Source organism: Schistocerca cancellata, chromosome 4 (assembly GCF_023864275.1).
Source record: "Schistocerca cancellata isolate TAMUIC-IGC-003103 chromosome 4, iqSchCanc2.1, whole genome shotgun sequence".
Classification (NCBI taxonomy): Eukaryota; Metazoa; Arthropoda; class Insecta; order Orthoptera; family Acrididae; genus Schistocerca; species Schistocerca cancellata.
In genome coordinates this window covers 593293976-593320672 of record NC_064629.1, presented here as the reverse complement: position 1 = coordinate 593320672, position 26697 = coordinate 593293976, and the positions used below count along the sequence as shown (strand labels likewise).

Sequence of the window (26697 nt, the reverse complement as noted above, 5' to 3'; positions counted from 1 at the left end):
CGTCTTCCGCTCACGCCCCAACATCGTGCAGCCCGCCTCCAGTGGTGTCGCGACAGGCGTGAATGGAGGGACGAATGGAGACGTGTCGTCTTCAGCGATGAGAGTCGCTTCTGCCTTGGTGCCAATGATGGTCGTATGCGTGTTTTGCGCCGTGCAGGTGAGCGCCACAATCAGGACTGCATATGACCGAGGCACACAGGGCCAACACCCGGCATCATGGTGTGGGGAGCGATCTCCTACACTGACCGTACACCACTGGCGATCGTTGAGGGGACACTGAATAGTGCACGGTACATCCAAACCGTCATCGAACCCATCGTTCTACCATTCCTAGACCGGCAAGGGAACTTGCTGTTCCAACTGGACAATGCACGTCCGCATGTATCCCGTGCCACCCAACGTGCTCTAGAAGGTGTAAGTCAACTACCCTGGCCAGCAAGATCTCCGGATCTGTCCCCCATTGAGCATGTTTGGGACTGGATGAAGCGTCGTCTCACGCGGTCTGCACGTCCAGCACGAACGCTGGTCCAACTGAGGCACCAGGTGGAAATGGCATGGCAAGCCGTTCCACAGGACTACATCCAGCATCTCTACGATCGTCTCCATGGGAGAATAGCAGCCTGCATTGCTGTGAAAGGTGGATATACACTGTACTAGTGCCGACATTGTGCATGCTCTGTTGCCTGTGTCTATGTGCCTGTGGTTCTGTCAGTGTGATCATGTGATGTATCTGACCCCAGGAATGTGTCAATAAAGTTTCCCCTTCCTGGGACAATGAATTCACGGTGTTCTTATTTCAGTTTCCAGGAGTGTATTAACAAAGTTTAAAAAAAAGTAAAGCTGACCTGATAATTTACCAAGTGAGTAAATGACAACAGAAATTCAAGACATGAAAGAAAAAAATACACTGTTCATTCTAGTAGAGTGAGAATTATTGTAGAATCATGGTTTGCTTCTTAGCTGCAAGGAGTCCATGCAAGTAGACTTGAAAAAAAAAAAAAAAGAAAGATGGTAGTCAAGATGGATCCTCAATGCTTGCAGTAGTGGTGCCCATAAGGCTGAAAGCTTTGAAAGAAACATTCTGGTTGCATCCAGGCATTGTGTTTACCGAGCGACAAGAAGATGAATTGAAAATTTTCAGCTACTTCAGAATGTTTTTCTAAGGCTTTGAAATTTTTTTACCTACTTCAGAATGAAACTTCCTGGCAGATTAAAACTGTGTGCCGGACCGAGACTCGAACTTGGGGCATTTGCCTTTCGCGGGCAAGTGCTCTGCCAACTGAGCTACCCAAGCACGACTCGCACCCCATCCTCACAGCTTTACTTCTGCCAGTATCTCGTCTCCTACCTTCCAGACTTTACAGAAGCTCTCCTGTGAACCATGCAGAACTAGCACTCCTGAAAGAAAGGATATTGCGGAGACATGGATTAGCCACAGCCTTGGGGATGTTTCCAGAATGAGATTTTCATTCTGCAGCGGAGTGTGCGCTGATATGAAACTTCCTGGCAGATTAAAACTCTGTGGCGGACCGAGTCTCGAACTCGGGACCGTTGCCTTTCGCGGGCAAGTGAAAATCTCATTCTGGAAACATCCCCAAGGCTGTGGCTAAGCCATGTCTCCGCAATATCCTTTCTTTCAGGAGTGCTAGTTCTGCATGGTTTGCAGGAGAGCTTCTGTAAAGTTTGGAAGGTAGGAGATGAGATATTAGTAGAAGTAAAGATGTGAGGATGGGGCGTGAGTCGTGCTTGGGTAGCTCAGTTGGCAGAGCACTTGCCCGCGAAAGGCAAAGGTCCCGAGTTCGAGTCTCAGTCCGGCATACAGTTTTAATCTGCCAGGAAGTTTCATATCATTGCACACTCCGCTGCAGAGTGAAAATCTCATTCTACTTCAGAATGTATTTCTAAAGCTTTCATTACGTTCCTTGCTAAGAAATAAATGAAGAAGCAAGATACGAATATGAGGCTAACCGTAACTTCAATGGAAGTGTTGCCTATAAATTTGAGGTCTTGTGTAAGACAGAATATGAGCTTTCATGTGCATTTCCCTTTACAAGCACCATTTTGGTATTTGATTGTTCTATGCTGATTGTTATTTTTGGTTGTTTTAACTGTAAATTTGTCTCAAAGGTAAAACAAACTAATGATACTGTTGGACTGATCACTCAAAACAAAATATCTGGATCTCAAGTGAGTTATCATTATCCATCGGTGTGATTTTGCATCCATAACAATCTTCAGTCAGGCCCCACGGGTTTCAATCCCGTCATCCCCGGTATATCAGACAACACCAGATAGCCATTGGCCCAATATCTGTCCCAATAAGGGATTTCTTCTTCTTGGCTCTGTTGCTGTCTGCGGCCCTACTCCTTCCAGATTTTCGGAGGTTTGTATTTCTGGCTGAACAATCATCCTCTTCTGCTTCTTCCCATGCTGTATGCTGATGTAACACCGACAATTTGCTTGGCTGTAAGAACAGAATTTTCTGTCTATGTACACCCATTCTCTTGAGAGCCAGATGTGCATGTGAATTTGTCCATGGTTCAGCATATGCTGATGTATTTACCTCTCTTACCAGGCCACATATACAGAAACTTTCGGAAGTTTCATGTACTCCGACTATCATTCAGTTTTCTCGTTTCATCAATAATGAGAAACCCATATTGTGAATGATTCCAGCAATCAGCCTGTATCTTTACAAAATAATTGAACAGCATGTCACTTCCTACATGTGCTTGGTAAATGTGTTTTAAATTCAGATTGTCTTGTTTGAAGGCTATAATGAGGGTTGCATTATCCCTGACCAATTGTTTCGGGATTGTGGAATATGTTTGGCTTAGACATCAGCATCTGTATGATGACTGAAACAGAACAATTTTCGAATTTGGTTTGGTGCCAGCTGGGGAAAACCCATGACGTCCTCAGGGGTGGGGGTTGTTAATTGATCAATTAATTAATTTTCATAATTAATTTGATTTCAATTTGATATCAAAATTGCACCAGAACTGTCTTTAACCCACTACTCAGGTTCACCAAGCTGTGTGTGGTGCTGAGATTCTACAGTGCACCTGCGCAGAGCGTTATTTAGTCCCTGATGTTTTCATATGAATGATGTCTCTAGGCTACCACAATATTCAGAAGAGAATTATCAAGTTGTAAGAAGATAGCATAGACGATTGTAGAATTTGGCAAGACTATCCCTACGCTGCTGATACGTAATGCCAAATTACCACTGAGTAGGATTATAGACCAGACTTAATTTCTACCTGTGAAAGAATTGCTCAACAATGGGTGAATGGCATCAACACCCCTGTGCTGCAAATACAACACAGACCCTTTATATGCCAATTAATCACAGCACAATGCTCTATTCTTGTATCTTTTTCCCAACGACTTAATTTCTTTTGCAGCAGACTGTCACCCGATTGTGGAGGTGAGAAAAAAGTGTTACGGTCTACCACACCATCATTAACGCCTCACCCATCGCAACCATGCTGGATGTCTCCAAAACTGCAGGGTGATTACGTGACGATGGCACAAACTTTCAGGGGCGCTGGAGGAGAGTAAATGTATCAATTTTAGGTAAGGGTCCATGGTCCGAAAACGACCAAGTCAAAAGTTACAAGCAAAAATCATTCTGGTACATCTGACATTGGACCTCTTCTGCTGCAAGCTCTTTACTTTGTATATTTTAAGAGGAAGTAGTATGAACCAAAACAATAACAAATTGTGTAGTAAACATGGGCTCTAAATGTGTACCGTAGAGTTATGAGTATTTGTTCAGTGGGAGAGATGTGTTTCACAGTAGTAAAGATGAACAAGTGCTCGCAGTTTTTAAGGTATGCAGTTTAAAGCCCATTAACATTGGTCATTTTTGTCTTGGTTTTGTCCAGATTACCACCTCTCAAAATATGGAAAGCAAAAAGCTTGCAATAGAAGAGGGCAACTCTCGGAGGTAACAGAAAGATTTTCACTTTTTACTCAGTTGTTTGCGGACCAATTTCCCTTACTTCAAATTCATACAATTACTTTCCACCATCATTGTTGAAAATTTACACCGTTATTGTGGGATCATGGCATAAGTTCATCTGTGTTCATTGCATTAAGCTTATGAGACATCCACAGTGGATGTGATGGATGGGGAGAGAGAGTGGACGAGAAAGATGGTGTGATAGACTGTAACACTGATGTCTTGCCTCCACAACGGGTAACAGTCTGCTGCAAAAGAAATTAAGTTGTTGGCAGAAAGATACAAGCATAGAGCATTTTGCTGCAATTAATTGGCATATAATGGGTCTGTGTTGTGTGTTGGGTGTACAGGTGTTAGTGCCATTTACCCACTGTTGAGCAATTCTTTCACAGACAGAAATTAAATCTGGTCTATAATATGACACAATGGTAGTTTGGTGTTATGTATCAGCAGCATGCGGATAGTGTCAGCAAATTCTACAACCATATGCCTGTCTATGCTATCGCCTTATAACTCAATAATTGTCATCTGAACATTGTGGTAGCCTAGAGGAGTTGTTCATGTGAAAACACGCAAAGAATCTTAGCTTGATGAACCTCTTGCTATTTCAGGTTCTTTTTGTCTGGAGTGTAATGCAAGTTGGAAAGCTCTTTTAAGTAGAAAGTATCAGAGGGGGTAATATTGTAATCACTACAAGTAGATTATTTTTGTCATTATTAGAGTATTTATGGAATGAATGATGGTTTTGCTTAAGGATGACTTTTTCTAGACTTTTCTATCAGCATTCTGTGTTCCTTCTTCCTCGTTGTGGTGACAACTGCTTCTCTTTTCATGTTAGCTGGTCTAATATTCGCTATTCGCTTTGGAGACCACTTTTTCAGACATGGCATATGGTTTCCATGCACAGTAGATCACTTGATGTGGAACTTCGTTATTTATACTTTATGAATTATCTTGGTTGATGTTAACATTTTGCAATCAATGTTGTGTTGTTATCTTTTCATTTGTATACCTCAGTTTTAGGGATAGTGCCAATGAAAGCATTCTTAAGATAAATATTTTCAAAGTGTGTAATGATAAAAAAAGATGTGTTGTCTACTCATAATCCTTATAGTATAACCATGGAACACTCCAAAAATGTGAATCCTGTCTGGTGAATGAGCTTTCCAGTATTCAGTGTGCTTAAGACAGAAGAAACAGAAATAATTCTTACAGTTATTGATTTATTCTATTTAATTTTCAAATTGGTGCTCCTAAGTATTATAAGTAATTATGCTCTGTCACTAAAGATAGTTACAGAAATGGAAATAAAACTCTGTGACATGTACTTTTGGTAGTCCAACTGTCAGCAGCTGTGTCTTTGAGAGGTAAGCTGTAATCACTTCAGAGCCTGCTAAAGGGTCACATCGGCTGGTATTCTTCCTGCTAGTAGTATAATTGAATCTGGTCAACAATGCAGAATAAGTTTGGCAACTCTGTGACCGACGAGTTACTTCTTGGATGGCACAGAACTCTCTGCTAGTTTCACTTGATTTTGTGTGTCATTATCATTGAATAATCTTTGTGATTTTCATTTAAGGTGAGGCACAAGGTTATAAATTTAAGGTTTTGATTCCAAGAATGTCATTACGTATGGAAATTCCAAATAATCTCATCTTTCATGTTGCAATTTATGTGTCCCAGCCCCCACTGGAGTAATAAGTGAGCGGCTGATACTTCAGCTCATCGCTTGTTTGGGGATAATGTAGTTGAGTGTCGAATGAAAGCTGTGTTGGCTTGATTTTCCAAGCTCACTGAAGGCTATATTTTTAGCCATTCTGTTACAAAGCTGCAGGCAGCCACATCAAAAATCAGTAAGGAAACATTAAGGAAACTTCATCAAATATCGTATCACTACTTCCAGTATCTCGTAGTGTAAGGGCGAAAATCTTATGACACTTCACAATTGATAGTGCCTCTTTCCACTTCTGCCGACGTAACATTTGGTTTTTGTGAATACAGAATTGTATTTATGAAATTCCATATTCCCATATTGCTTTAGTATGACACAGGACAACAAGTAAACACAGACAGTTTCAAAGCCCAAAGTGAACATCTTACTACACTGAAGCACCAAAGAAACTGATATATGCATGCATATTCAAATACAGAGAGATGTAAATAGGCAGAATATGAAACTGTGGTCGATGATGCCTATATTAGCCGAGTGTTTCACGCAATTGTTACATCAGTTACTGCTGCTACAGTGGCAGGTTATCAAGATTTAAGCGAGTTTGAATGTGGTGTCACAGTTGGCACACGAGCGATGGGACACAGCATCTCCAAGGTAGCGATGAAGTGAGGATTTTCCCATACGACCATTTCACAAGTGTACTGTGAATATCGGGAATCCGGTAAAACATCAAATCTCCACTGTTGCTGTGGCCAGAAAAAGATCCTGCAAGAACAGGACCAATGACAACTGAAGAAAATTGATCAACATGGCAGAAGTGCAACCCTTCCACAAATTGATGCAAATTTCAGTTTTGGGCTATTAACAACTGTCAGCATACAAACCATTCAACAAAATATAATTAATATGGGCTTTTGGAGCCGAAGGCACACTCGTGTATGCTGCATGACACAAAGCTTTATACCTCGCCCTTTCCCATCAACACCGGCATTGGACTGTTGATGATTGGAAACATGTTACTATTGGTAGTGTAGTCAGACAAGTCTCATTTCTAATTGTATCAAGCAGATGGACATGAGTATTGAGACAGTCCCATGAATCCATGGACCCTGCGTGTCAGCAGGCGCTGTTGAAGCTGGTGGAGGCTCTGTAATGGTGTGGGGCACGTGCAGTTGGAGTAACATGAGCCCCTGATACACCTAGATAAGACTCTGACAGGTGACACGTACATAAGCATCCTGTCTGATCACCTGTATTCATTCATGTCTGTTGTGCATTCCAACAGGCTTGAGCAATTCCATCAGGACAATGTGACACCCCACATTTCCTGAATGTCTACAGGGCAGCTCCAGGAACTCTGTTCTGTGTTTAAATACTTCCCCTGGCCAACAAACTCCCCAGATATGAACATTACTGACTGTATCCGAGATACCTTGCGACATGCTGTTCAGAAGAGGTCTCCACCCCCTTGTACTTTTATGGATTTATGGACAGCCCTGCAGTATTCATGGTGTCAGTTCTCTCCAGCACTAGTTCAGACATTAGTCGAATCCATGCCACGTCGTGTTGTGGCACTTCTGCGTGCTCGTGGGGGCCCTACATGATATTAGGCAGGTATACCAGTTTCTTCGGCTCTTCAGTGTAATTCATGCTGATATAGTCATGCCCCTGTTACTTATACATAATGTGTTATTAATGTATACTTTCGTCGTAAGTTTATCATGGTAAGTTTTATTTCATTTGTATTAGTACAGTGCATATTATAACAGTGTTTTCCATTAATTTATTGAACAGAACAGTAAACATTTGTCAGTCATCAACAATATATTCCCACACATTATCTATTAACAATGCTCAGGCAGTGCACCAATTCCACGCCTGTAGGAACCTACTGTTTCTGAGCTAAAGATGTTGTCAAACCGGGTTGGAAGTGCATTTTCATCTGGAAATGAATTTTCTTATTGATTGTTCAGTAAATAGTGGTATAGGTAAACATTTGATGACCTAAGATCAGAACAATAAGTGCGTGAGGGATGACTTTCCAAACAACCTCCTGGATAGTTTTGTTTTTGAAATTAGCTGTGTGTTACTGTGTAGCATCAACATGTGATGCAATTTTGTCTGTCATTTTTATTACACTGCGACCGGAAGATGTCTCAGTTGTTGGCAAGAAATACCAGCTGAGATGGACACAACTCTGCGCAAGAGTTCCTAGAGCTCAGCACCCTTTTTCAGCCAACAGATTCAAAATATGTTCACACATAATCTTTTCTCAAGCATATGTCTCTTGTTACGGCTCAGCCATTAATGTCTTCTTAATAAGTTAACACAAAGGCATCATAACTCACTATCAGTAACAATATTAATGTATGAATTGATGGCATTCAAGCAAAAAATGCAGTAATTTTTCTTTGTTGTTTCAATTAGAGCATGGAGTACCCCAACTTCTGAACCTTGCCTATTGAATGCAAATGTCGCATGATGCTTAAGTGGCCGCAGTTCATCATATACTGTTCATCACATATCTGCTATCAAGACTTCCTGAATGTGGCATATCATTCATGCCAGAATGGTCTTTCTTGAAACAAGAAATTCCTTTTCTGACATGTTTTGCTCAAAAGCAGCCACTCCACACACAATACAAATGTTCCAAGCTGCCTTCACCCCTCTATTAAATCCATAGTGAAAAATATGTCACAAATCTGAGACCTTTTCTCCACTTGTGAGTCTATTTTACAACTCTAGAACAATGTTCATAGGTTTCAATCATGCAAAATCCAGTAAGCGAATGCAAGATAAGTACTAGAACCTCAGATAAGAAAATGACAGTGGATAATACACTCATAGCTCCGCAGTGCATTCACCTGGCAGATGGCGCCTAGCAGTAGCCATTGGTCAATGGCTGCTGTACAGTGAGGAAACTCTCGAGTGTAAACTGTTCTGATCATGACACAGCCACAAGCTGTTTGTCGCAATATTTTCTGGTAGTTTTTGCATTACAGGTGGGTTACAAACTGAAGTGAATTATATTTGAGGTTTCATCAGACTGATAACTTTAGTGGTCAGCCAAAATGTGATTTAAAAATATAGGGAATGGAGTGGGCTCGAACTCAAGACTTTATATCTGCACCACATTACTTTTGCCGCTAGACAGTGAGTAGATACTGCACTGTAACAGCTCGTGAAGATTGACAGCCCTTTTTCCATACTCTTCTTCTCCATGCAGTGCTATGGCATGCAGGCGTGAGGGTGAGAAGCCTTGGGAACCAGGACAGATAAGTAAGAGAGAGCGGAATGGTTGACCATGAAGTATCTCCGCTAGACTTTTATTGGCATGGAGGACGGCACAGTATGTAGCCAAGAAAAGAAGCACGGCTTCCTCCAGCGGGTGATGGCTCAGCAATTTATCAAGCTGGGTCTTTAATGTTCACACAAAAAGTTCTGCCCGCCCGTTTGATGCAAGGTGAAACAGGGTGGTATGGATGAGGGGAAATTCCATTGGCAATACTGAGTTGCTTAAACTTGGTCAAAGTAAACTGTGGACCATTATCCATGACACTCGTTTTGGGGAGTCTCTCTACAGCAAAGAGGCGCTGGAGAATTTTGATAGTCTCAGCAGAAGTGATGTTCATCATGCAGGAGACATATGGGTCTCCCGAACCGGAGTCGATCAGTATGAGCCACTGGGAACCATGGAACAGCCCTGCGAAATCCAAATGGAGACGTTCCCAATGAGCAGCAGCATCTGGCCACGAAAAAATACTGGCACAGGGGTGCTGCTTGACGTGTTCGGCACGTGGTACAGGTTGACATGAGGGAGGCAATGTCTTTATGCATACTGCACCAATAAAGGCGTCGGTGGGCCAACTGTTTGGTAAGGACGATGCCCCAATGGCCAGCATGGAGAAGGTAGAGGACATGCATTACGCATGCAGTATGACCACCCGGGGAATGTTGGAATCACTCTGCAAAAGGATAACGCCACTGCGGAAAAAAGAGACTGTGCCGATCATCCCAAAAGCGCTGGACCTCTGCATTGCGGATGCTACGACAGCTGGTTGGCCAACCCACAGCGATTTGGTGGCGGAGAGCTTGCAGTGACTGATCCTGAGTGGTGGCCCACCATACCGCATCGGCATCCAATGGAAGTGCGTCCATGGAAACACACCAAGTGGGAAGTGTCAAACTCACGGTCTGCCCCAGCAGGCAGCCAAGACAGAAAATCGGCATTTCGGAGCCTTTCAGAGGTGCGGTAGACAATATCAAAGTCGAACGTTGCTAGGAAGAGCGCCCAATGCTGGAGGCTGCACGCTGTCTGGGTGGGCACTGCAGCACCCATGTGAAACAAAGAAACCAAAGGTTTGTGATTGGTCTGTAGCGTGAAATGACAACCATACACAAGATCGTAGAACTTCATCAGGGCATAAACCAGCGCCAAAGCTTTCTTTTCAATTTGACTGTACTTGGTTTGAGCGTCAGGCAATTTTTTGGGTGCAAAAACCACCAGCCTCTCAATGCTGTTGACCTCATGTGAGAGGACCACATCCAGGCCATAATCTGAGGCGCTGGCAGCGACGATGAGGGGCAGGGAAGGGTTGTAAGCAGGGCCAGACAAGGAGGGCGGGAGAGAGTTGACTTGAGACGTGTGAAAGCCAGATCACACCCCGTGTCCCAAACCCAATGTGCACCCTTGTGCAATAACCAGGTCAGGGGCACCGAAATCTCAATGGTGTGGGGTATAAAATGCCGATAATAGTTGATTTGACCAAGGATGGACTGCAGTTGCTTCACGGTGGTGGGAGGAGGCATGTTTCGAATCACCTTGACATACTCTTTAGAGGTGTGTAGGCCGTGGACATCAATCGTTAACTTGAAATAGCTGACCTCTCGCACAAAAAAGGTTAGCCTCAGAAAAAACCTGAAACAGCCAGTCCAGCTTGCCAGTGATGTTCACTGCGGACGAGCCACTGATGATGACATTGTCCGGATAATTGGCCGCCCTGGCACCTGGCGTTTGAGGTGTTCCATATAATGTTGGAAAATGGTGGGTGCACTGGCAACAAACTCGAGGTGGTTGTACTGGAAAAGGCCACATAGGGTATGGATGACTAGGATCTGCTGCGATTCCTCATCCAACAGCATCTGCAAGTAAGCATCGTGCAAATCAATTTTGGTGAAAACTGTTGAGCCCACAAGACATGTGAGTATGTCATCCACTGATGGGACAGCATAGGCATCTGTGATGGATTGAGAATTGACTGTGACCTTATAATCACCACAGATGCATAAAGCACCATTCGGCTTCTCGACTATCACAATAGGCATCGCCCAGCTACTGTGCGCAATGGGAGAAAGGATGCCTTCATCCTGTAAGCGGCAAAGTTTCACCTGGAGTCTGTCTCTGAGAGCAAAGGAAACCGTGTGGGCCTTAAAAAAACGAGAAACAGCAGAAGAAGCAGAACATGAACATGCACGGTGAAACCCTTCTTCCGTGGTGTGGAGGGTGAGAGCAACATGTCATATTTTCTGAGCAACGGGACAAGGAGGGCATCCGATGAGGGAATCGACACTGCGTGTACTGTGTCCTGCACTGGTAAACCCAGACGACCAAAAAAGTCCACACCCAGAATATTAGTAGCTCCAGGGATCCGACCACCAAAAGCTGAGCGGTGAAGTAACGACTGTTGTAGCAGATTTGTGTGGAAAAAACGCAGTTCATGGATATAGAGTGATTACTGAAACTGCGCAATGCGTTGGTGTGTGGGGATAAAGCCAACGAGCCCAAACATTGGTATGTGGCACCATCCACAATAGAGATGGATGATGCCGTGTCAATTTTGAAGACCACCGGAATATGCGTGACCTCCAAGGTAACGAGATAATGGGCACCCGACTGGGGAATGATGGAGAATACTTGGCCATCAATGGAATTCAAGGCTTCCAGGTCCTGAGGTGATGATTCATGACGAGCCTGTGTGTCCCCAGAGAGCGTGGCATCGACACATTATTTCTATGAAACCTGACACACCACAGCAATATGGGCCACTCAGCTGCAAACCGTGCATCTTGCTCACCGATGGGAGCACTCCAACTGTTGGTGAGTCCAGAAACAGTCCATACAGGATGGAAGTCGGGTGAAAGACTTCCTGTCATGGAATGGGCAAACGGATTGACAAGGCTCCTGCTTGGTGCTAAGCAATTGATGAGCTACAAAAACAGCTGGATCAAGACGTGGCAGCTGTAGCTAGTGAGACGGTTCAAATGCACAAATGATAGGCAAACAGGTGTCGAGGGACAGGTCTTGTAACTTCAAAATATCAGCCCAAAGACCCTTGTCTGGTGTGTGAAATAGCACCATATTGCGAATCAACGAATAGAATCGATCCTATGGGCTGCTACTTGCAACACTGGTGAGTGACAGCGAATTCCTGATCACATGAGCATTGACTGAATCTGCTGCAGAGTTTCCACTAAGGACTGAAGAAGCTCGTCAGAGGGGGCCTTTCCATTTGAAAATTAAAGTTTTATCCTCGTCGCCAATAACTGTAGTGTCCTGCAGTTGGCAGGAAAACACTAACAGTCAGTTTGAACACACTTTATTACAATTAAAGAAAAAAACGCCTTCTTGGTATACACTAAGTTTTAAACGCAGAACAAACAAAAAAAAACCTACAACTCTGTGGTAGCAAAACAGATAAGGAAACAAGACAATGGAAGAAAATACTGACCAAAACTACTCTATAAAATACAACATACTACTACAATACTATGGCGAGTGAATAGAAGGCTAGGATTGGCCTAAGTACTGGCCGGAGCTATTCCTAGCGGTTGATAAACAATGCCTGTCTGTTGGTCTAGGAATGCCTATAGAACCGGGTTGGTGGAGTGTTACAGCTGTCATATGAGTTCTGATTGGTGGAACACTGTCACATGTTGTCTGGAAAAGTAGTTCCTTGTTTATTTGGAAAGTCTGTTACTGTTTCTGTCCGCTGGCAATGTTTCTCTCCACGCTTCTGGAAAGGGGTTAGCAACCCATATTGCATGTCCGTTCTGCAGGCGCTCTGATGACAAGGTGCCGCTAAGACATAAAATGCAACTGGGTGGGGGTAGTTGTGGGGCGGGGGTGGGGGGGGGGTGGGGGGGGGGGGTGAGGGACACTAAGTAACTCTGTAACTCTTGCTACCTTCTCCCACCACTATGGTATTGTAATAGTATGTTTTAGATACTGTTTTAATAATCTATGAAGAATGTGTGAATGTAATCAGTCCATACGAGAGAGAGGAAATAAGATGTTTAGTGCATCAGTTGAAGAGGATAACTATATCTGTATGTGATTATTCAACAAAGGGAACTAATATACTTCTCATTGAATGCCCTAATATCAAATCATTACGACCACCATTGCCACCACCACCACTGCCATTGCATCATACTAGATTTTCAGTGTTCAGAAAATTATATCCTTTACTGTATATAATTCCTGTATTGGCTGGAGGGCACTGAGATAGTCGCATAGGTAATTTTTATAATGAGTAACTAGGACAACTGTGTAGCCATCAATGTCAACCCTTAGCAGGCCATTTTGCATTAAGAAACATAAGCAGTTTACGTAAAAATGCATGTCTCATTTAAGAATTCATATTGCCTGAATTAATTATTTTCAACCATTGGTTTTGTATTTCAAAGTACTCATTTTAGAGTCCTATACCACCTGTATAATTTTGGTTCTAAAAGTTTGGGACTTTGTGAGCATATGTACATTTTTATGACAGCTAGTTGGCTGTCATGCCCTAACAGAATACAGGACATTGATTGCAACTTAGCTTGTAGATCACATGACTGCTTTCACAGGTAGCCCTGTATTTGTTGCAGGTCTAAAGATTTTTTAATTGATGTGGATCTTTTGGTCATTGTGACGTGTTTTGTAGAATGATTATTTGGTATTGTGGAAGTCCAACTTAATTCACTCTGAGTTTCTGTGTAGGAGGGGCAGTCCTCATTGAATGAAATGTTATTGAAAGTAAATTGTTTGTGTGTTTCAGGTTTTCCCAGTATACTATTTTGTTGAAAAACTGAAGATGAAGAAACAGCCAAAGACCAGACTGAGTTCTGACTTTCAGGTAACTTTATGCAGCTTCTAATTTTCTTGATGGCACTGCTGTGCTTACATGTAGTTAAAGTTTCTGTTGTTCTTTTATTTAGTTACTCTCTAGCATCATGTTCAGGTTTATGTGATAGACTGAATATTGAAATTAAGGTGTTTTTATAGTGACTCGTTAGTGGCTCCATAATTGCATGCTGAACATTTGCTTGGTTTTGTTACTGATTTGCTTGTACTAAATGTAAATGTGTGCAGTTAACAGAGTCCCTTTAGTTTGTGGTTCCAAAGTGTCATATAGGTCCCTTAGTTCTGTAGTTTTTGGCTCATTTGTGTTGAATATCAGTACTGTATTTACAGCTTTACGTAAGATCATGTTTGTATACAAGTACGCTAAGTTCAGCTGTGAATTTATTTTCATTTGTGTATTTATTAATTTTATTCATTTATTTACAAGGCAATGAATGATTTCATTTCCTGTATTCTTTGTGATGTACATCAGGTTTTGTTGTGTTTATTTTGTTGGTTGTGTGTTCCATTGATCAATCCCACAGTACGGCAGCCGTTTTGATGTGGAACGTGTCGAAGTGCACTAGAAATGCACATACGAAACAAAATTTTTTAATATATATACATAAAAAAATGATGTGACTTACCAAATGAAAGCGCTGGCAGGTTGACAGACACACAAACATACACACAAAATTCAAGCTTTCGCAACCAACGGTTGCTTCATCAGGAAAGATTTTTAAAAGGAGTGGTTTTGTGGTGGCAGATTATGAAAATGAGGCTAATATACAGGGTGATTCAAAAAGAATACCAAAACTGTAAAAATGTGTATTTAATGAAAGAAACATAATACAACCTTCTGTTATACATCATTACAAAGAGTATTTAAAAAGGTTTTTTTTTTCACTCAAAAACAAGTTCAGAGATGTTCAATATGGCCCCCTCCAGACACTCGAGCAATATCAACCCGATACTCCAACTCGTTCCACACTCTCTGTAGCATATCAGGCGTAAGAGTTTGGATAGCTGCTGTTATTTCTCGTTTCAAATCATCAATGGTGGCTGGGAGAGGTGGCCGAAACACCATATCCTTAACATACCCCCATAAGAAAAAATCGCAGGGGGTAAGATCAGGGCTTCTTGGAGGCCAGTGATGAAGTGCTCTGTCACGGGCTGCCGGGTGGCCGATCCATCGCCTCGGGTAGTTGACGTTCAGGTTTCACAACTAACCTTTTTCGTAGGACTCTCCATACAGTTGATTGTGGAATTTGCAGCTCTCTGCTAGCTCTGCGAGTCGATTTTCCTGGGCTGCGAACAAATGCTTGCTGGATGCGTGCTACATTTTCATCACTCGTTCTCGGCCGTCCAGAACTTTTCCCTTTGCACAAACACCCATTCTCTGTAAACTGTTTATACCAACGTTTAATACACCACCTATCAGGAGGTTTAACACCATACTTCGTTCAAAATGCACGCTGAACAACTGTCGTCGATTCACTTCTGCCGTACTCAATAACACAAAAAGCTTTCTGTTGAGCGGTCGCCATCTTAGCATCAACTGACACTGACGCCTAGTCAACAGCGCCTCAAGTGAACAAATGTACAACTAAATGAAACTTTATAGCTCCCTTAATTCGCCGACAGATAGTGCTTAGCTCTGCCTTTTGTCGTTGCAGAGTTTTAAATTCCTAAAGTTGTGGTATTCTTTTTGAATCACCCTGTATATTCCAATAAAGAGTTAAAGATTAATATTTCTATTATTTTCTCCATTCCCTTAAATGGCAAAAAATGCATTTACTATATTTTTAGATTTATTTATTCCTATTCAAGAATTCATCTATGGTATAGAAGGAGTTGTCAAGGAGATATGACTTCAAATTATTTTTGAAGCTATTACTGCTGTCTGTTCAAAATGGCTCTGAGCACTATGCAACTTAACTTCTGAGGTCATCAGTCGCCTAGAACTTAGAACTAATTAAACTTAACTAACCTAAGGACATCACAATACATAGAACTAATTAAACTTAGCTAACCTAAGGACATAACACACATCCATGACCGAGGCAGGATTCGAACCTGCGACCGTAGCTCCTAGAACTGCACGGCCACTCCAGCCGGCTGCTGTCTGTCAGACACTTTATTTCATCTGGTAATTTGTCAAAAATTTCTGTAGCAGCATATTTTACCCCTTTCTGTGCCAAAGATAAGTTGAGCAAACAATAGTGTAAGTCTTTCTTTTTTCTGGTATTATAATCGTGAATTTCACTGTTGTTTTTAAACTGGTCCATGTTGTTGAGAACAAATTTCATTAGTGAGTAGATGTATTGTGAGGCTGTTGTAAGAATTCCCAATCTTTTAAAAAGATGCCTACAAGATGTGCGACTATGAACCCCACACATTATTCTAACCACTTTCTTTTGAGCAGTGAATACTTTTTGTCTAAAGATTGAGTTACCCCAAAATATTATTCCGTATGACATCAGAAAGTGAAAGTATGCAAATTATGTTACCTTACTAATTTCTATATCCTCAAAATTGGCAATTGTTCTGATTGCAAAAGTTGCTGAACCTAGTTGCTTTAGGAGATCCAAAATATGAATTTTCCAAATTAAAATTCTCATCTATATGTACATCCAAAAACTTAGTATGCTCTACCCTGTCTGGTGACTTCTGTTGATGTGTTATATTTATTGAAGGAACTGTACTTTTTGCAGGAGAAAATTGGATGTACTGTGGTTTTTCAAAGTTTAGAGCAAGTCCATTTGCAGAAATCCAATTAATGACTTTTCCAAAGACCTTATTTGTATCATTTTCAATTTGACTTTCTTTTACTACATTAATGATGATGCTTGTATCATCAGCAAACAGTGTCAGTTCAGCTTCCTGTTTCAGATAGGAAGGGGTGTTGTTCAAATGTATCAAGAACAGAAGGGGACCCATGATTGAATCCTGTGGAACACCTAATGTAATTTCACCCCAGTTAGATGAAGTGGCAAACTTATTTAAATCACTTGACCCACATAAGGAAACTTTTTGCTTCCTGTTCTGTAGGTATGACTTAAACCACTCATATGCTATTCCATTTATACAATAGAATTGTAATTTCTGTAACATAATGTCATGATAATCATAAGGTGCTGATATAATCACCTAAAATCCGTTTTACCACATTCGTCATTAAAAGATAGAAAGTAACTTATAAAGGCTGTCTTTTGTAATATGGAGACCCCCAATATTTTATCTGTGGTTCATAATATTGGAACAGTGGCTTTGTCATTTATAGTATGAGTCCTCATCATCCTTCTCCAGGTCCCTTACTAAGAAACTCACCTTTCAGCAGAAAAAAGGACAGACATCACAACCTCAAAACAGATCCTGACCTACTCGTCCTTCCTCCAGACAAGTGCTCTGCCACTGTTGTGATGAATTACGCTGACTACCTAACAGAAGGATTTTGCCAACTGTCTGACTCCTTCACCTACAAACTCTCCCATAGTGATCTCCTCCCAAGAAATCCAACATAACCTCCAATTATTACTTAAGTCCTTTATTGAGCTCCTACTGAAAGAATTTCCCCTCTTGTTGATCAACACCTCCAACCCAATGTTGCCTTTCACATCAAAGATACTAACCCCTTCCTTCGCTGACTATCCACCATCAACACCCCTTTACCTCCTGGATGACTTCTCATTACTGTTGATGCCACCTCCATATACTGACTTCTCGTTACTGTTGACGCCACCTCCATATACACCAATACTTCTCTTGCCTATGGCCTTGCTGCTGTTGAAAACTACCTTTCCCAATGCCCTTCAGACTCCAAACCCACTACCTCATTCCTCATACACTTTACCGAGTATGGGGGAATGGACAAAAATATGGAAACACTGAGAGAAACATGTGCTTGAATATAAATGCATATGCTAGTCAAGCCTGCAGGTTTTGCTGTTCTATTTGACCATGAACATTGCCTATACAATGTTCTCAGTACATTGTAAGTGTCGGTCACGATCAGAACAGTGTTCTGTGTAGGTGTGAGTGCATTTTGTTGGAGTTAAGTGAATTTAAATGTGGACAAATTGTTGGGACTTTTATGATGACTGCTTCCATAACCAAGAGAACCTAAGTTTTTGGTGTTTCAAGAGGCAAAGTATTGAAGATTTATGCTGAATACAGAGAAAGTTGAAAAACATCATCCACTAAGTCACAATGGAGACAAAAATGTTTGTCTTGAGTGATTGTGACAGATGGTACCGTATTTACTCGAATCTAAGCCGCACTCGAATCTAAGCCGCACCTGAAAAATGAGACTCGAAATAAAGGAAAAAAAAATTCCCGAATCTAAGCCGCACCTGAAATTTGAGACTCGAAATTCAAGGGGAGAGAAAAGTTTTAGGCCGCACCTCCAAATCGAAACGAAGTTGGTCCATTGTAATATGAGACACAATTTAGGTCGAATGAATGACGATACAGCTACAGTAGTTTGGTTTGCGTCGTAAGCTTAGCAGTTAAGCTTTACCACGTAGCCATTGCTATGTGTCAGGCGCTCCGTCCGTATTTATACGGGCACCCCTCCTTTTTCACGTGCTTCGTCTGGTTTGAATCGATTGCTTATTTTGCTTTGATCTAATAAATGCCGTTTTCTTTGTTATAGGTGTTTGCATCACTCTTAAGCTGAAAATGCATTACTGCACTGTGTCATGCATTGTTTGTCGCATTCTGATAGTGCGTGTTTACGGCCTGTCGCGGCACGCGGCATGGCTTGCTTTTGTACGCGCTACCGCCACGTACAATTAAAAAGAGGGGAATCGTCTCATTAGCGAAACAATGGCAAGAGACTGCTATTTGTTGTTACTTACACTGCTGCTTTCTTTGATAATGATCAACAAGAATCAAATAATAGACTGCGTATGATAGAACATGTTCTGAACGAGAGTTAAGCGAAAATTTTTCTCCGTTTGAAAATCTTTGCGGCCGCTTCTTTATTACATCAAATTCTGCACAGAAATTAGAGTCATCTTAGATTTAAAAATCTAGTCACTTGCCGTGCTTCATTTCTGACTGTAAGAATAATACGAATATAAACATGACACGATACGTATATTCTTCCGCGTTTGCTGTTGTCTCACTCTAGTTTCGTAGTTTATTAGGCAGACAGGATTTAAATGAGATAGCAGCAAACACGAAAGAGTACATGGCAAAATGTTTATATTCGTATTATTCTTATGGTGAAGAGAATACTGTATGTGATTCATATTTCATCAGGTTCCTATTAGCAACCATCTCTTCTCACAGATAGGAAAAAATTCAGAACGTAGTGTTGGCCATATTGACAAACATCCCAAACAGTCTTGCCAGTCAGATTTTCGTAATACACTGAAATTGTGCTACATTCGAAAACTAACAATACGGAATTTGTATTTACTTCGTTGGATAATGTATGAAAATGCAGTGGTCGAAACTCGCGGCGGAGAAAATAAGCTCGTCTTCCACTTGTTTTTTTTTTTTTTTAATTTATTTACTAACGCAGAGGTTTTGGCGCCAGTATTTATCTTTGTGCCTACAACGCATGCCTGCGTAGCGCTACATATATTCGACGGCAGAAGTTAGTTGTGGCGGCACGTTCCAACATTTTTCATAACTTCCGCTTGCTTTGCACTCGATTCTAAGCCGCAGGCGGTTTTTTGGATTACGAAAACTGGAAAAAAAGTGCGGCTTAGATTCGAGTAAATACGGTAATTGGAGGTTCAAAAATGGCTCTGAGCACTATGGGACTTAACATCTATGGTCATCAGTCCCCTAGAACTTGGAAGTACTTAAACCAAACTAACCTAAGGACAGCACGCAACACCCAGTCATCACGAGGCAGAGAAAGTCCCTGACCCCGCCAGGAATCGAACCTGGGAACCCGGGCGTGGGAAGCGAGAACGCTGCCGCACGAAATTAAAGAGTACTGTGACAAAAAATTAGAATCATTGCAAAATTGAATGTTGCACCAGTGAACCCTGCCAGCAGCAAAACAACACAAAGGGAGCTCCATAAGCAGGGAATTTGCTGGATGACCTGGAATTCCAAAAGCTACTCATCAGTGACTCAGATTGCCATAAAAGGAAAAAATGGTGCCAAGGCTATAAAACTTATCCTATGAAGTGATGGAAGAAAGTAATTTGGTCAGACGAGTCATGTTTCACAATGTTTCCGATATCTGGCCAAGTTTATGCCCCAAGAGTGAAACATGGTGGGGGCTTGGTGACGATTTAGGGAGCCCTATCATGGTATTCCATTAGCTCCATTGTTTCCAAAGTCCCATTACTGCCAAGGGTTATGTGGCCATTTTGGCTGATCAGGTCCATCCCATGGTGCAGTGTTTGTTCCCCAATTCAGATGCTGTGTTCAGAGATGTTAACACAGCTTACATCATCTAGCACTGGTTTTGTGAGCACGAGGATGAATTGTCGCATATCTCCTGGCCACCAGAGTCACCAAATCTCTGTATTGTTGAGATGTGGTCTTGCCACTATTTTGCAGACAGAATGGTATGAGATTCCCCAGAAAATTGTAGAGGTCCTGTATTCATCCATTCCAAGACGAGTTGAAGCTGTTTTGAAGACAAACAGGTTTCTTGCACAGTATTAGGTGTGGTATTGTGTTGTGTTTTTGGTATTTCCATATTTTTGTCCAGTCCCTGTACATCATGACAAGCAACTGTGTCTCTTTTCAGGAGACATTAATAAACAAATCTGTGGCAGGAGAAGGTATGTAAACAAATATGCAGCACAGCCATGGGCTCCCACATGGCGCCGTCCTATGCAAACTTTTTTATGGGCCATTTAGAAGAAACTGTTCTAGCTGCCAAAAATTCCAAATCCTTTGTCTGGTTCAGGATTATGGTTGATATCTTCATGATCTGGACTTAGGGAGAAGATACCCTATCATCATTCCTTCACAACCTCAACGCCTTCTCTCCAATCTCCTTCACATGGTCCTCCTCAACCCAATGTGCTACCTCCCTGGACATGAAACCCACTAATCACCAACACTATATGCATTTTGGCAACTTTCATCCATTCCACACCAAAAAGTTCTTCCCATACAGATGGCCATCCATAGACAGTGTAGCTGCTGCGATGAGAACTCCCTTGCCCAGTACGCTGAAGGTCTCATGAATGCCTTCATTGATAGGCACTACCCCCTCCCCCCCCCCCCCCACCACCACCAAAAACTATGTCTGCAAACATGATTTCCCATGCCACATCCTCACACAACCCTAATAGTCCCACCACCCTCAAGAATCGGCTACAAAGGAGTATCACCCTGGAATGGAACAACTGAACCGTATCTTTAACCAGGGCCTTGATTATCATGATGCCCTGAAATGAGTGACATCCTACCCAAGATCCTTCCCACCCCTGCTGAAGTGGTGTTCCCTCAAGCACCCACCCAACCTACATGTCATCCTAATCCATTCCTATGCCACTCCCATTCCCTACACCCTTATCACAGAGCTCATGTCCCTATGGAAGACCCAGGTACAAGACCTGCCCAGCCCAGCCACCGAGGATTTCCTACACCAGTCCTGTCACAGACTTACACTAACCCACCTGCATAAACAACTGTGCCATACATCAGCTCTGCTGCAATCACAGCTCAACTTTTTATGTTGGTATGAAAAACAACCAGCTGTCCATCAAAATAAGGCCACTACCAAACTGTGGCTTTTTCTTACTTTCTTCTTTCTGTATCCTTAGTGGCCAACAGTGCTGGATTCTATGCTTTATCAATGCAAACCTTGTCCATCCGTTCAAGTACTCTGATGCAGTTTGCTCCAGGATTAATTCCCATATACTGTAGCACTTTCACCCTACCAATGTTGCCATCATTAAAAGCAGTACCAGCATCACTGACTCCCCATTTTAGTGTCTTCATTCCAACAAAAACATTTTTTGGTAAGTGAGTCCATATAAGATTACTGAAGGACTCATTGAGATTTTGAGTCTGACCCTGCAGACACTGCTTCAGTAATTATCTGTAAAAAGGTTTTATGATATCCATGACTGCTGCTGGGATGGAATGCGTATGGCTGTATAAAGTGTTGGAATACTGAGCATTGCAGTAATTGCACCATGTATCAGGTCCAGGAGGGCAAAGGTGGCGTACTGGTTTTTCATCAGTTGACAGCCTGTGGAAGAAGGTAGCCCATACTGCTTGCTTCATTTTCAACAAATCTTCAGTATTATGTCTAATGGCCATCCCATAATACTGCTGTACTTTATCAGTCATTTTGTCTGTCAGGCTGCCCCTTATGGTTTTACCATCAGAAAGTGTCTTGGGTCTCAAACTTTGTTTCAACTTCCTCAATCTGGTGCCCATCCTCTTCTGGGCATGACCAACAAACTCCAGCTTTATGATAATCTTCTCACCATAAGGCTGAGTGGCTACTACACTGCTATATGATTTTGAGTCTCCATTACCTAAGAACTTAGTGTAACACATTCCCATTTCATTCACAGATCAACTAAAAATTTCAGTAGCTACAGAGGCCGCCATACCACCACTTGTTCTTTCATAATTCCTGTCAGAAATATGCCCTTCTTCATTCCCTGATTTACACTTATAACAATGATTGGTTAAAATCTGGAAATCTGTTACTTTTCCAGTATCCACACTGGTCACCATAGCAACATAATTCTTAGAACTGTAGCTGCACTTCAGCCAAGTGCCATCAAAAGCTACTGGTATGTCAGTCATACCATCATTTATTTCAACAGCTTCGTTTGCAGCACCCTTGATTGACTCACATGCAACAGATTCCACAGTAGCTCCAATAAATCCTGCATACTTGTTGATTTTACAAGGTGGGGGTGGTGTATTCATCACGCCACACATTGTTTCTGCTGCAATGTGTCCTTTGCCAATAGCTCTCTGTCCATAAAACCACCTAACATTTACTTCAAAATAATTATCTTAATATTTATCAGAATTGCAAAATGAATCAGTATATTTATAACAGGCACACTTAATAATAAGTTTCCTGGCTAGTCCATTTGATACCTCACTGTCTTCATGTAAACTAACTGGCGCTCCACATATTTTAAAACACACACATTCACCTAACACCCTTGTTAGGATGAATAAATCTATCAGAATATAACCTAATCTACCATTTATATCACTTTTGTTTTGAGAAAATTGTGTGTCTCAACATTTTATTTTAATCTTCAAAGTGATAATGGGTGTTTCTCTAGATACTGACAAGTTTGCCTGTATTTCAGTGTCTGTAACTTCACACGCCAGATGTTGATCACATGTTTCCCTTTATTCGAAAATCTATTACCATGAAACCCACGTTTCTTCAAAACACTTCGTTTTGGCATCATACTTTACTTTTTGAGACATTTACCAATCTATTTGTCACGTTTCCTTGGAAAAAATGTTAGCACTTTGACATAAACGGGTGTTTATACTATGAAATGAAATGAAACGAAATGATACGATACTGTTTCTGACAGTGCTGCCAATACAAACACGTGATTTAACCTTTATAACACAGCAGTCCACAGCCTTCTGTATAAAAAAATTGCCAATTTCATTAGATCTTGAAGTAATGCACATAAAAATTTTAACATATTCATCCGGTGTAGATTATATTTAAAAAAAAAGAAAAGAAAATACGTTTCATGTGAGTTTATAAGTGATATATATCATTTTATTCAGAAAATTGCAAATTTTATAATGAGATAAAAAAATTTTTTCCATTCTAACTCCCCTTAAGTGTTGTAGCGGGGCACATTTGCATTTCACAGTTCTTTACTTTTGCTGTTCACAAGACCCCAATATACACATCTAATATGACCAGTTAACTATTGTTTAACTTTCGATAAGCCTCATAAATAGGTTGCAGGCAAACATCCACATACTGCTGCAATAGTTTACTGTTGAAAATCTATGAGAAGTAAAAACCGAACCACACATTTCACAGTCTTTCAAATAAATTGAACAGACACTGTTATTGCTTTAACACATGGTCTATTGGTGTAACACTTATCTCACAGTTAAGTTGATGCGTTATTGTTGTTCTAACCAATACAGGTTCCGCGTCTGAAACTCGGCAGTGGACTAACTGTGTCAGGACCAAAAATTCGGTCCTTATATATTATCACAATAATAGGCACTGAAACTACACATTGTTTGATGTTTAATTTACAGAAATCACAATTAAAACTTAACTCATTAAATTAACTGAATACATTGAAAAATTGCGTCTTTTTAACTGTTTCTTCTACTACAAGAGTTAGGCCGAATTATTTGTTTAAATGATGAAATTAACAGATATCATTATACGAACAATACTTTTGACGAAACTGTTAATTACTTTGGAATTAATTAAGGGCTGGCTTTGCTAACATGTTTTCGAACAGAGCCAAATAGTTCCTTTAAGAATATTAAGAATACTATTAGTTGTTCCTCCAAATTTTTATAATTAGTACAGAATTTATATTTGTTTATAAGTCAACAATAGAATTTAAGTTATGAAACAATTAGCGATTTCACCCTATAATAAAAGATATTAACTAGGAATAGTCAAAATAAATTAGAATATCAATTACATACATAAAACTAAGCATCAACTTAGATCTGATGTTATATGCTTTAAAACTGAGGGCCAACCTTTCTCTTTCATGGAAATGCAAATTATACTCATGTATGTTAATGTTAATTAGTCAGACACAGAAAAAAAAAGAATTTTAAGGAGGCAGATGGCAAAACAAGAGGGGAAGTAAAAATATCCCAGCTTGGTTCATCACACTTCCCCTACCTCCTGCTTCTTTACCTCACTCCACGCCACCACTGGTTGAGTTCGGGCAGCCAAGCAGGTAACACATGCACAGAATGCATGCAATCGCACTGTCTGACAGATTGCCTACACTACCTGCACCTGCCCACAGATGTGCTCGAAGGGTGCTCGCAGGTGTCTAACCCATTGGGGCAGTGTCATAACAGCCTGTCCTAGAGTCATATATATATATATATATACACACACACACACACACACACACACTCCTGGAAATTGAAATAAGAACACCGTGAATTCATTGTCCCAGGAAGGGGAAACTTTATTGACACATTGCTGGGATCAGATACATCACATGATCACACTGACAGAACCACAGGCACGTAGACACAGGCAACAGAGCATGCACAATGTCGGCACTAGTACAGTGTATATCCACCTTTCGCAGCAATGCAGGCTGCTATTCTCCCATGGAGACGATCGTAGAGATGCTGGATGTAGTCCTGTGGAACGGCTTGCCATGCCATTTCCACCTGGCGCCTCAGTTGGACCAGCGTTCGTGCTGGACGTGCAAACCGCGTGAGATGACGCTTCATCCAGTCCCAAACATGCTCAATGGGGGACAGATCCGGAGATCTTGCTGGCCAGGGTAGTTGACTTACACCTTATAGAGCACGTTGGGTGGCACGGGATACATGCGGACGTGCATTGTCCTGTTGGAACAGCAAGTTCCCTTGCCGGTCTAGGAATGGTAGAACGATGGGTTCGATGACGGTTTGGATGTACCGTGCACTATTCAGTGTCCCCTCGACGATCACCAGTGGTGTACGGCCAGTGTAGGAGATCGCTCCCCACACCATGATGCCGGGTGTTGGCCCTGTGTGCCTCGGTCGTATGCAGTCCTGATTGTGGCGCTCACCTGCACGGCGCCAAACACGCATACGACCATCATTGGCACCAAGGCAGAAGCGACTCTCATCGCTGAAGACGACACGTCTCCATTCGTCCCTCCATTCACGCCTGTCGCGACACCACTGGAGGCGGGCTGCACGATGTTGGGGCGTGAGCGGAAGACGGCCTAACGGTGTGCGGGACCGTAGCCCAGCTTCATGGAGACGGTTGCGAATGGTCCTCGCCGATACCCCAGGAGCAACAGTGTCCCTAATTTGCTGGGAAATGGCGGTGCAGTCCCCTACGGCACTGCGTAGGATCCTACGGTCTTGGCGTGCATCCGTGCGTCGCTGCGGTCTGGTCTCAGGTCGACGGGCACGTGCACCTTCCGCCGACCACTGGTGACAACATCGATGTACTGTGGAGACCTCACGCCCCACGTGTTGAGCAATTCGGCGGTACGTCCACCCGGCCTCCCGCATGCCCACTATACGCCCTCGCCCAAAGTCCGTCAACTCCACATACGGTTCACGTCCATGCTGTCGCGGCATGCTACCAGTGTTAAAGACTGCGATGGAGCTCCGTATGCCACGGCAAACTGGCTGACACTGACGGCGGCGGTGCACAAATGCTGCGCAGCTAGCGCCATTCGACGGCCAACACCGCGGTTCCTGGTGTGTCCGCTGTGCCGTGCGTGTGATCATTGCTTGTACAGCCCTCTCGCAGTGTCCGGAGCAAGTATGGTAGGTCTGACACACCGGTGTCAATGTGTTCTTTTTTCCATTTCCAGGATATATATATATACCTAAAAACAAAGATGATGTGACTTACCAAATGAAAGTGGTGGCAGGTAGACAGACGCACAAACGAACACAAACATACACACAAAATTCAAGCTTTCGCAACAAACTGTTGCCTCATCAGGAAAGAGGGAAGGAGAGGGAAGGACGAAAGGATGTGGGTTTTAAGGGAGAGGGTAAGGAGTCATTCCAGTCCTGGGAGCGGAAAGACTTACCTTAGGGGGAACGAAGTTATCCATGCATATGTACATTTTCATTCTCATCATGCCCTGAAATGAGGGATATCCTACCCAAGATCCTTCCCACGCCTCCTAAAATGATGTTCCTTCACCCACCCATTTCAAAACAATGGAAAATTTTTACAGCTGAGAGGGCATACCTAGTTGTCAACAAAACTATCAACAAATAAATAAAAATAACATGAGAAAATATAACTGCCATCACATTTGGAGGCAATATAAGAATACC

General features: G+C 42.1%; 1 protein-coding gene across 11 annotated transcripts in view; it reads left to right on the top strand.

Annotated features, from left to right (window-relative positions):
• LOC126183341 (uncharacterized) overlaps window positions 1-26697 on the top strand; it is a 191445-nt gene that overhangs the window by 39500 nt on the left and 125248 nt on the right. For all 11 annotated transcript variants that reach the window (XR_007536723.1, XM_049925213.1, XM_049925220.1 and 8 more), the window contains exon 2: window positions 13682-13759. The gene's annotated coding sequence lies outside the window, so the exon portion shown is untranslated. The remainder of the gene's footprint in view (window positions 1-13681; window positions 13760-26697) is intronic.